We start from the raw sequence: 7,966 nt of genomic DNA on the forward strand, positions 1-7,966 counted from the left end.
ACCCAGGGGTGCTAAGATTATTGGCTTCAAACTGATAATAGAATCAACAGAAACTCCCATCTATGTCCTAGATTGATCCAACAATAATGGCCTTGGATTTTCATCTAAAGCTTGCATTAGATTCCTGCAGAAACACTAAGTTCAATCCCCAAGGGTGGCCATTGTAAACGCCCTTGTAAATCATGATCTTATTATCTTTATGGAAATACTTCTAAGTTTTATAGAGGGAAGGGATGTTATGGAAAAATACTCATGAGAATCCAGTAGTGATCCAGAGTGATAAAGTGGTAGAATGACAGAGCCACAGGAATGTGGGAAGTTGCCATCATAACCACCTGGTTGGGAAGAGCTTTCATATTATCATGGCTCATTCTCTTGAGTTGAGTGCAGGATGTGTATAAAAGGCCTCAGACCATACTGTCTCCTCACTTCCCCTGACCTATCCATTGCTTGCCTGACATTGGGAAGCAAGGTAAGTGTCCTTACTCATCGGATGGCAGTTTGGGAATGGCTGGAATTGCCACACCATAGCTGAATGGGACAAGCCACCCTAGGCTGGAGAGAATGGGAACTAACTGGTAATTTCAGGAAGATCAGGCTCACAGAAATCATCAGATGGCTCAGAAGCAGCAATCCCAGAAGGGATGAGTGTTAATTGAGATTGGGGTCAGGTGGGGGAAGCTAGTTTTTAGGACAAGAGACATACATAGGGCTGAAAAGTAGAACTGAAGGCCAAGCCCATGATGTAAGAAAGATTAAAAAAAAAAATAGGAGGTGAAGAAGACATGTGGTATAACCATGGACTCAGGCTAACCACGTGGTTTCTGGAATGCATAAATTAGAATATATTATAAAAACAAGGTAATACTTTGGAAAGTACCCAAGTTGCTGCCTCAGAAGTCAAGAGTCTTGGGAGAATCAGGTCAGTAGAAGTTACTGACCCCTGGCCTGATTTTTCCTATGCCTGGAAAGTGGGGCTTCTCTGTTATAAAGATATGGATCCAGGAGTCATAGAATCAGTTATAGAACTTCAGAATCTGGAGAAAAATACTGATGCAAATTAAGTTTATAGTCACTGAACTTTCAAAACCTTTGCATTGCTTTTCAGAGTAACTGAACTTTTCCCAAGATGTCCAGCCAGCAAACCCAGCAGAAGTGTCAGCTCCCTGCCAAGTGTCTTCCCAAGTGTCCACCGAAGTGCCTCGCTCAGGCCCCTCAGGCCCCACAGGCCCTGGCTCCCTGCCCAGTTCCCTGCCCCCCACCTGTCCCCTCCTGCTGTGTCCACAGTTGCTGTACCACTGGTTTCGGAAGCTGCTGCTCTCTGGGGTCTCATCGGTTTCCGGATGTCTGTCTAGGCCCACTTCAGCCTTCCAACTGCTGGGAGAGGGAGTCCTCTGGGTGTTCCAGTTGTTGCCATGGATTTGGGGGCTGCAGCTTTTGATGAGCTTCGGTTCATCCATAGCCAAGGCTGAGCCTGGAGTTGACGACATTCCTCACTCGCACCTTGTTCTCATTCTCCTCCTGAACTAAGATGCCTAGATGTGTACTTAAAGAATTCCTCTTTTTGCTAAAAACCTCAGACCTCTTGGCCTTGGCTCTTTCCTACATCAATACCTGAATGCTACAAAAAACTCTGCTTCCCACAGCGTTATCAACATGTAAAAATAAAGCCTATCTTTCCTGGCACCCTGAGCTCTTTAGTGTTTGTTGATGCCCCCATCCTCAGTTCTGGGGAGCTCCTATTAACCTGGATTCTTCAAGCAGACTCCAGAATGAGCCAGCTATATATGGGAAATTCCCACCAAGGGAGGTCCCAGACATGGGCCGTCTGAGAGCGCTGTGGAAAAGAAAGATCCAGAGGGGAGCAATGGGGTACTCCCAAAACCTGAGTGACCCTGTTCCACTGATGTTGCTGCCACCATCCATGAGGTTTCTTCCTATTCATTAGGGACACTATGATCCCCAGCCCTGAAATTCAGCCTCCAGACTCTTTTGACTTGAGGGAATCTCATCCTTAAGAAAGAAGTGGCACAGGGAGACTTGTTTTCAGACCTTGGTTCAAAAACCCATGACAAATACTCTCCTTGAACATATCTACCTGACTGAGTCCCTCACTACTTCTCTTCACCCAGGAACTGGAGTCTACACAGTGACACAGCACAATTCTTCTGAGACACTTTTGCTGTGTACCCTTTGTGATTTCTTTTCTCTTTGTATTCAATGGGACAAATGGTATGGATTTGGGGCAAGTTCTCAATATACTGTCCTTTTTAACCCAGCAGTCAGCATAGGCAACAGCAATGTTCATGCCCATCCTCCAGGACTAGGCTTCTTAGCCACAGGATCGAGACACTGGTGTCTTGGGGCAGTGGAAGACAAAGGGATGGAACTATGGTCAGTGCCCCTATGGTCAGAAGTTACACATAATCCACATCTTATATCAACCAAGCCACAGCTATGTGAACATCTGGGCTCATGTGGTGGAGTGAGTCTGACACCTGAATGCCATCCCCTAGGTATGCTGTAGAAGAGAGATTGAGGGCAACTGCTCCAGGCCATCCTCTTGGACCAAAATAAATTATTAGAGGTCATGGCATTGGAAGTCATGCGGCCTTCAGGTCACTGAAAGCCACATTCTTTTACATCCCAATCAACCTTCAGTCTGAGAAAGGAAATTGCTTGATCAGTGGTTTTCAACCTCTGACAAAAGCAACAGTAGGCATCCAGAAAGATGTTTCAGAGGTTCTTGAGATGTCTTTGAGAGAGAAACTGTGTGTGTGTTCATTTATTTAAAATTCTGTGATAATATTTAGCAGGCTTACTCAAAAGTGTTAAATAACCAATGATAAATGGTAACATCTTGGAGGTCATCAGGATATCCAGGCAATCTGGGCCATTAGCATAATTAGCATATGTCAGAGTAAAAATGTAACAAATTAGGGTGCACTTAAGGTCTTAGTCATATTTATTGATTTAATGGGAAATATCTTTTTTCAACATTCTAGCTTTATTCTTTGAAATAATATTTTCAAACTCAAACTCACTCCTTAGCTCTAGAGGAAGTGCAAGTGATCTGATGGGAGGTTGTGAGAGCCTTTCCTCGTGTGTACACTTCTTTGCTGTGCTTGTTGTTGGTAGCTGGGGGAGTGTATCTGTGGACCAGATTCTGTCCCAATCCAGGTCCCAGGTCTTAGACTTTGGAATAAATATTATGGCTTCCATTTTGACCATGGTACAAGTTACATTCTTCAATGCTTTACTGACCATCTGTCTTTTTTTTTTTAATTTTTTTTAAGGTTTTTATTTATTTTTGGGACAGAGAGAGACAGAGCATGAACGGGGGAGGGGCAGAGAGAGAGGGAGACACAGAGTCGGAAACAAGCTCCAGGCTCTGAGCCATCAGCCCAGAGCCCGACGCGGGGCTCGAACTCACGGACCGCGAGATCGTGACCTGGCTGAAGTCGGACGCTTAACGGACTGCGCCACCCAGGCGTCCCACTGACCATCTGTCTTACACCTAAATCTCTCTCAATTGATTCAGAGTTTGGAGAATAAAGGAATGTGATTAATTAGTCCAGATGCATCAGTGTCTTATGGTAAGGTATCTTAAGAACTAGTAAACAAGTCATATGACCTATGTAATAATATAATGCTAAAGCTAATCTGAGTACTGTGTAAGTTTTCTTATCTGGCTATATTTATAAAAACTTATTTTAAATAAAGATAAAATAATTTTACAAATGGATCATTGATTAAACAGAAAAAAAACTAAAGAGTAATCACTGCTGTGCCCAACAGAATGTTCAGGCTTAAAATAAGACACGTTATATAGTACTGGTACCATATGATTTTCAACTAACAATAACTACATTAATTATAGCATACAAAATTAATGCCATCAGCCCAAAATTTGATCTTAACATACCTTAAAGTAGCACGTTATAATTATGTTTATTGTCATCAGGATTCATCATTTAAGGTGGTTAGGAATAAGGTAATTGGTCTGACATGTTTAATGCAGTGAAATTTCACAAGATCGTTTATGCCAGCTACTTCCTGACAATTATAATTTTGCTATAAAGTATAACATATATTCACTTGAAATAGCTAATGTTAAAAGTACAGATAAATTTAAATCTGGATGAGTGCCTGGGGGCTCAGTTGGTTAAGCATCCGACTTTGGCTCAGGTCATGATCTCACAATTCGTGAGTTTGACCCCCACATAAAGCTCTGTGCTGACAGCTCGGATTCTGTGTCTCCCTCTCTCTCTGCTCCTGCCCTGCTCACACTCTGTTTCTCTCTCTCTCTCTTGAAAATAAACATTAAAAAAATTTAATAAAAAAATTAAGAAAAATTTAAATCTGGCAATGAAAACTCATTTATATTATATCAAAAGTGGATCCCCATATTTTACAGGAGAGAAAAACATATACCACTATAGAATAGCTTGTTAAAAAATCACATACAATTGACACTGTAATGTGGATGTTTATGACTGACTAATTTAGAATTACAGTTGGAACATTTGCTCATAAAGAAGTTCAGAAATATTCCAGTATGACATCAACCACACTTTGTGAATTACCTTAAAGGTTCAGATCATGAGATATTTATAACAAAGCTGAAGAAGAGTATAGCTAAGAATCTTTCCATTTTGCTTATTTTGTTACCGTATATTTAGGCAAGTAAATATAAAGATGATTACACATACTTAACAGAAGAAAACAACTTTATATATTGAGATTGGATTTTTAACACATTATTAAATACATAGGGAAAATGTGATGTTTTACATACTGATATTGCAAAGGCAAAAGGCAAGAAAAATTGCACGAACTGTGCTTTGTATAGACACTATTGCTAATATATCTTGAAGTACTTGTGTGTGGTGTGAAAAATAAATGGATTTAATAAGATGCCGAGATATTGAAAGACAAGATCTGATAACCATTCATAAAAATTGGCTTTAACTTGACAGATTTCTAATAGTATTTGTATGAAATGAGAAGAAATGGCATTTATGTTTTTATATCACAGATCATTGCCAATACAGAGTCAACCTCCTGGTGTAGATATTTTAAATGCAATAAGAAATTACCATTTTGTTTGTTGTCAAACATCATAATGGTCGTCGAAGATCTCATAAATACATCATGGTTGCCTCAGTTGCCAAATTTTTCTGATTAGCTTAATAAACTGAAAAAGCTCCACATATACGGTATTGCAATGTAACTGTGTTTAAAACAGAAAATCAGATACAAACAATGAAATGAGAGGGGGTTTTTTTCCAAATTTTAATTCCAGTGTAGTTAACATACCATGTTATATTCGTTTCAGGTGTACAATATAGTGATTCAACAATTCTATACATTACTCAGTGCTTCTCAAGATAAATGTACTCTTAATGAAATGAAAGCTTTTGACTCAACATAGAAGAAAGTAAATTCAACTTTTTAAATATTGAATTGTTAGTAATTCATTAAATAAATATTTATTAAGCACCTACTGTGTGCCAGGCATTAATCTAGCAGTTGAGGATATAGCTATAAACAGAAAGAAAATAGTCCCTGCGCTCATGGAGCCCAGAGTCTAGTGGCGGAAGCAGATAATAACTGCACAGTGGAAAACAATATATTAGATGCTACTAAGTGGAATGGAGGAAGAATAAAGGAAGGTTGGGGGCACAGAGAATTCTGGGGGGGAGGCAGTTGATACAGTATGGTCAGGGAATACCTGTGTGATAAAGTCTTCTTATCAGGAAGCAAAGAATTGAACCACACGAATATCTGGAGTGATAGCATTTTAGGCAGCAGGAACAATGAATACAAAGTTTGGGCAGAAACACGCTAGATTCTAGCTGGAGGGAGGGAGTGGGTGTCTGGGTAGGGGTAGGATCATAGAGATAACTTATATTCTGTTATGATGTGTTCACAAAATTTTCCTTTTATAATAAATGGAATGGGCATGCATCAGAAGGTTTGGGGTGGAGGTGTGCCATTACCTGACTTACATTTAAAAGTATAATTTTGGCTGTTTTGTTAAGAATAAACTATAGAGATTAAGGGCAGGTCAGGGTGGCCATAGAGAAGGCCACCACAACAATCAAGGCAAGAGCTAACAATGGTGTGGACAGAATATTTGTGTTGGAAGTGATGGGAAGTTTTCAGACTCTGGACATATTTTGAAGACTTAAGCAACAGGATTGCTGAAGAGATATGAGCATGTATGACAAAAAGGAGTCAGAGAATGTTTCATCTGGTCAGCAGGAAGGATGGAGTTACTTTCTTTTTGAGAGAGAAAGAGAGAGAGTGCATGTGAGTGAGTAGGGGTGAGGCAGAGGGAGAGAGAGAGAGAATCTTAAGCAAGCTTCATGCTCAGTGAAGAGCCGGACATGGGACTCAGTCCCACAACCCTGAGATCATGACTGAGTCAAAATCAAGAGTCAACTGACTGAGCCACCCAGGCACCCCGCCCCAACTTTTTTAGGATGGAAATACTTTTAAAGAGATAAGGAAGACTTTAGGAAAAATGGATTCGGTGTGTTTATTTGTTTGTTTTGATGGTTGATACAGGATGGTAACACCTGGAGAGAGAAGAGAACATCTTCAATGAGTAGGCCTCAGGATGCTCCAATGCCTAGAAATCAGGGACATGAGAACTGACTGTTGAGGGAAAGTGAGGCAGAGTGGTCAGTGAAGAGTATGGGACCAAGACAGGGTGGTGGCCAAACAACCAGGCAGAGGAAGCACTTCCAGAAAGAGTGCCTACCCCAGCCAGATGCTGCTGCTGGTGCCAGCCCCATCCATTGTATCTGGCAACAGGGAGATCAGCAGGACCTATATAAGGGCATTTGGTGGAAATTGTAAGGATGCAAGCTGGGTGGCTAGGTTGAAAGAACTGGAAATGAGAATTCTGAGCAGTTTTATGTACATAAAACAGGAAACAGAGTGTTGACTTGAAGTGGATGTCAGATTGAGGGAGAGAGTCAGAGACAGAGACAGATTTTTTTAAAGAATATATATGTATATGTACATATATGCAATATTTTTACATGATGATGGGAATAATACAGTATAGGAGAGAGGATGACTGCCAGTAAGATACTCTTGGGTAGATGAGAGAGGTAGGATCCAGGGCATCTGGGGTGGAACAGACCTCAGAGTGGAGTAGTGGGCAGTTCCTGCATGGGAGCAGGAAGGAAAACAATATTACCATGTAGGTACAAATTGCAGGTATGTTAGCAGACAAGAGCATGTCAATATTCTCTTCTGATTGCTTCTATTTTCTCCATGAAACAGAAAGTATGTTCATCCACTGAAAGGGAGGACAAGAAAGTAAGTGCCAGGAGTTTGAGGAGAGCTGGGATGTGGGCTGAGTTGTCCAGGGCAGTGACAGAGTGAACAGACTTGAGACCTGCAGTGAGATTATCATGTACACTCATGATCACGTTCATGAAGTTGAAATGAAATCAATTTGGTACGGCTGTGTGTTTCTATGTAGTCACTCTGTGGTTTGTGGTTGCTGAGAGCCAGACAGAGCCAGCTTCATGGTTTTGCTAGTAGAGTTCAATGAACAGAAGAAAGAAGAGCAAGAGAGGCATGGATTAATCCAGTGGATGACAACAACACATGGGGTTTACACTGGGCAAGAAGAGAAATGAAGATATGAAGCAATAATGCCAAGTCAAGGTGATAGAGTATCAATGCACTGTGGGGTCAAAACCTCTCTCAGTTGAGATCCTGGAGGAAACCAGTCAGAAACACAGCAAGTGAGTGGTTTGAATGAGATACTGTGGAGAGGTTGCCATTGTTAATAAGGATGAAGTTTAAAGTGGTAGAAGTGGGAATGGATAAAAGGTAGGGTGAAGGACAAACCATTTAGAGGTGCAGAGATCAAGGGATTATGAAGCAAATCATCAAGGAAATCATTTTTGTGAACATTAAAATCACCAAGGGTCACAACAGG

General features: G+C 40.9%; 1 long non-coding RNA gene across 1 annotated transcript; it reads left to right on the top strand.

Annotated features, from left to right (window-relative positions):
• Window positions 1-374: 374 nt before the first annotated feature.
• LOC122479660 lies at window positions 375-1,686 on the top strand. The gene is made up of 2 exons (XR_006296397.1): window positions 375-472; window positions 1,109-1,686. It is a non-coding gene; the product is annotated as an uncharacterized LOC122479660 (long non-coding RNA).
• The last annotated feature ends 6,280 nt before the right edge of the window (window positions 1,687-7,966 follow it).

This window comes from Prionailurus bengalensis, chromosome C1, assembly GCF_016509475.1.
Source record: "Prionailurus bengalensis isolate Pbe53 chromosome C1, Fcat_Pben_1.1_paternal_pri, whole genome shotgun sequence".
In the NCBI taxonomy this organism is placed as follows: domain Eukaryota; kingdom Metazoa; phylum Chordata; class Mammalia; order Carnivora; family Felidae; genus Prionailurus; species Prionailurus bengalensis.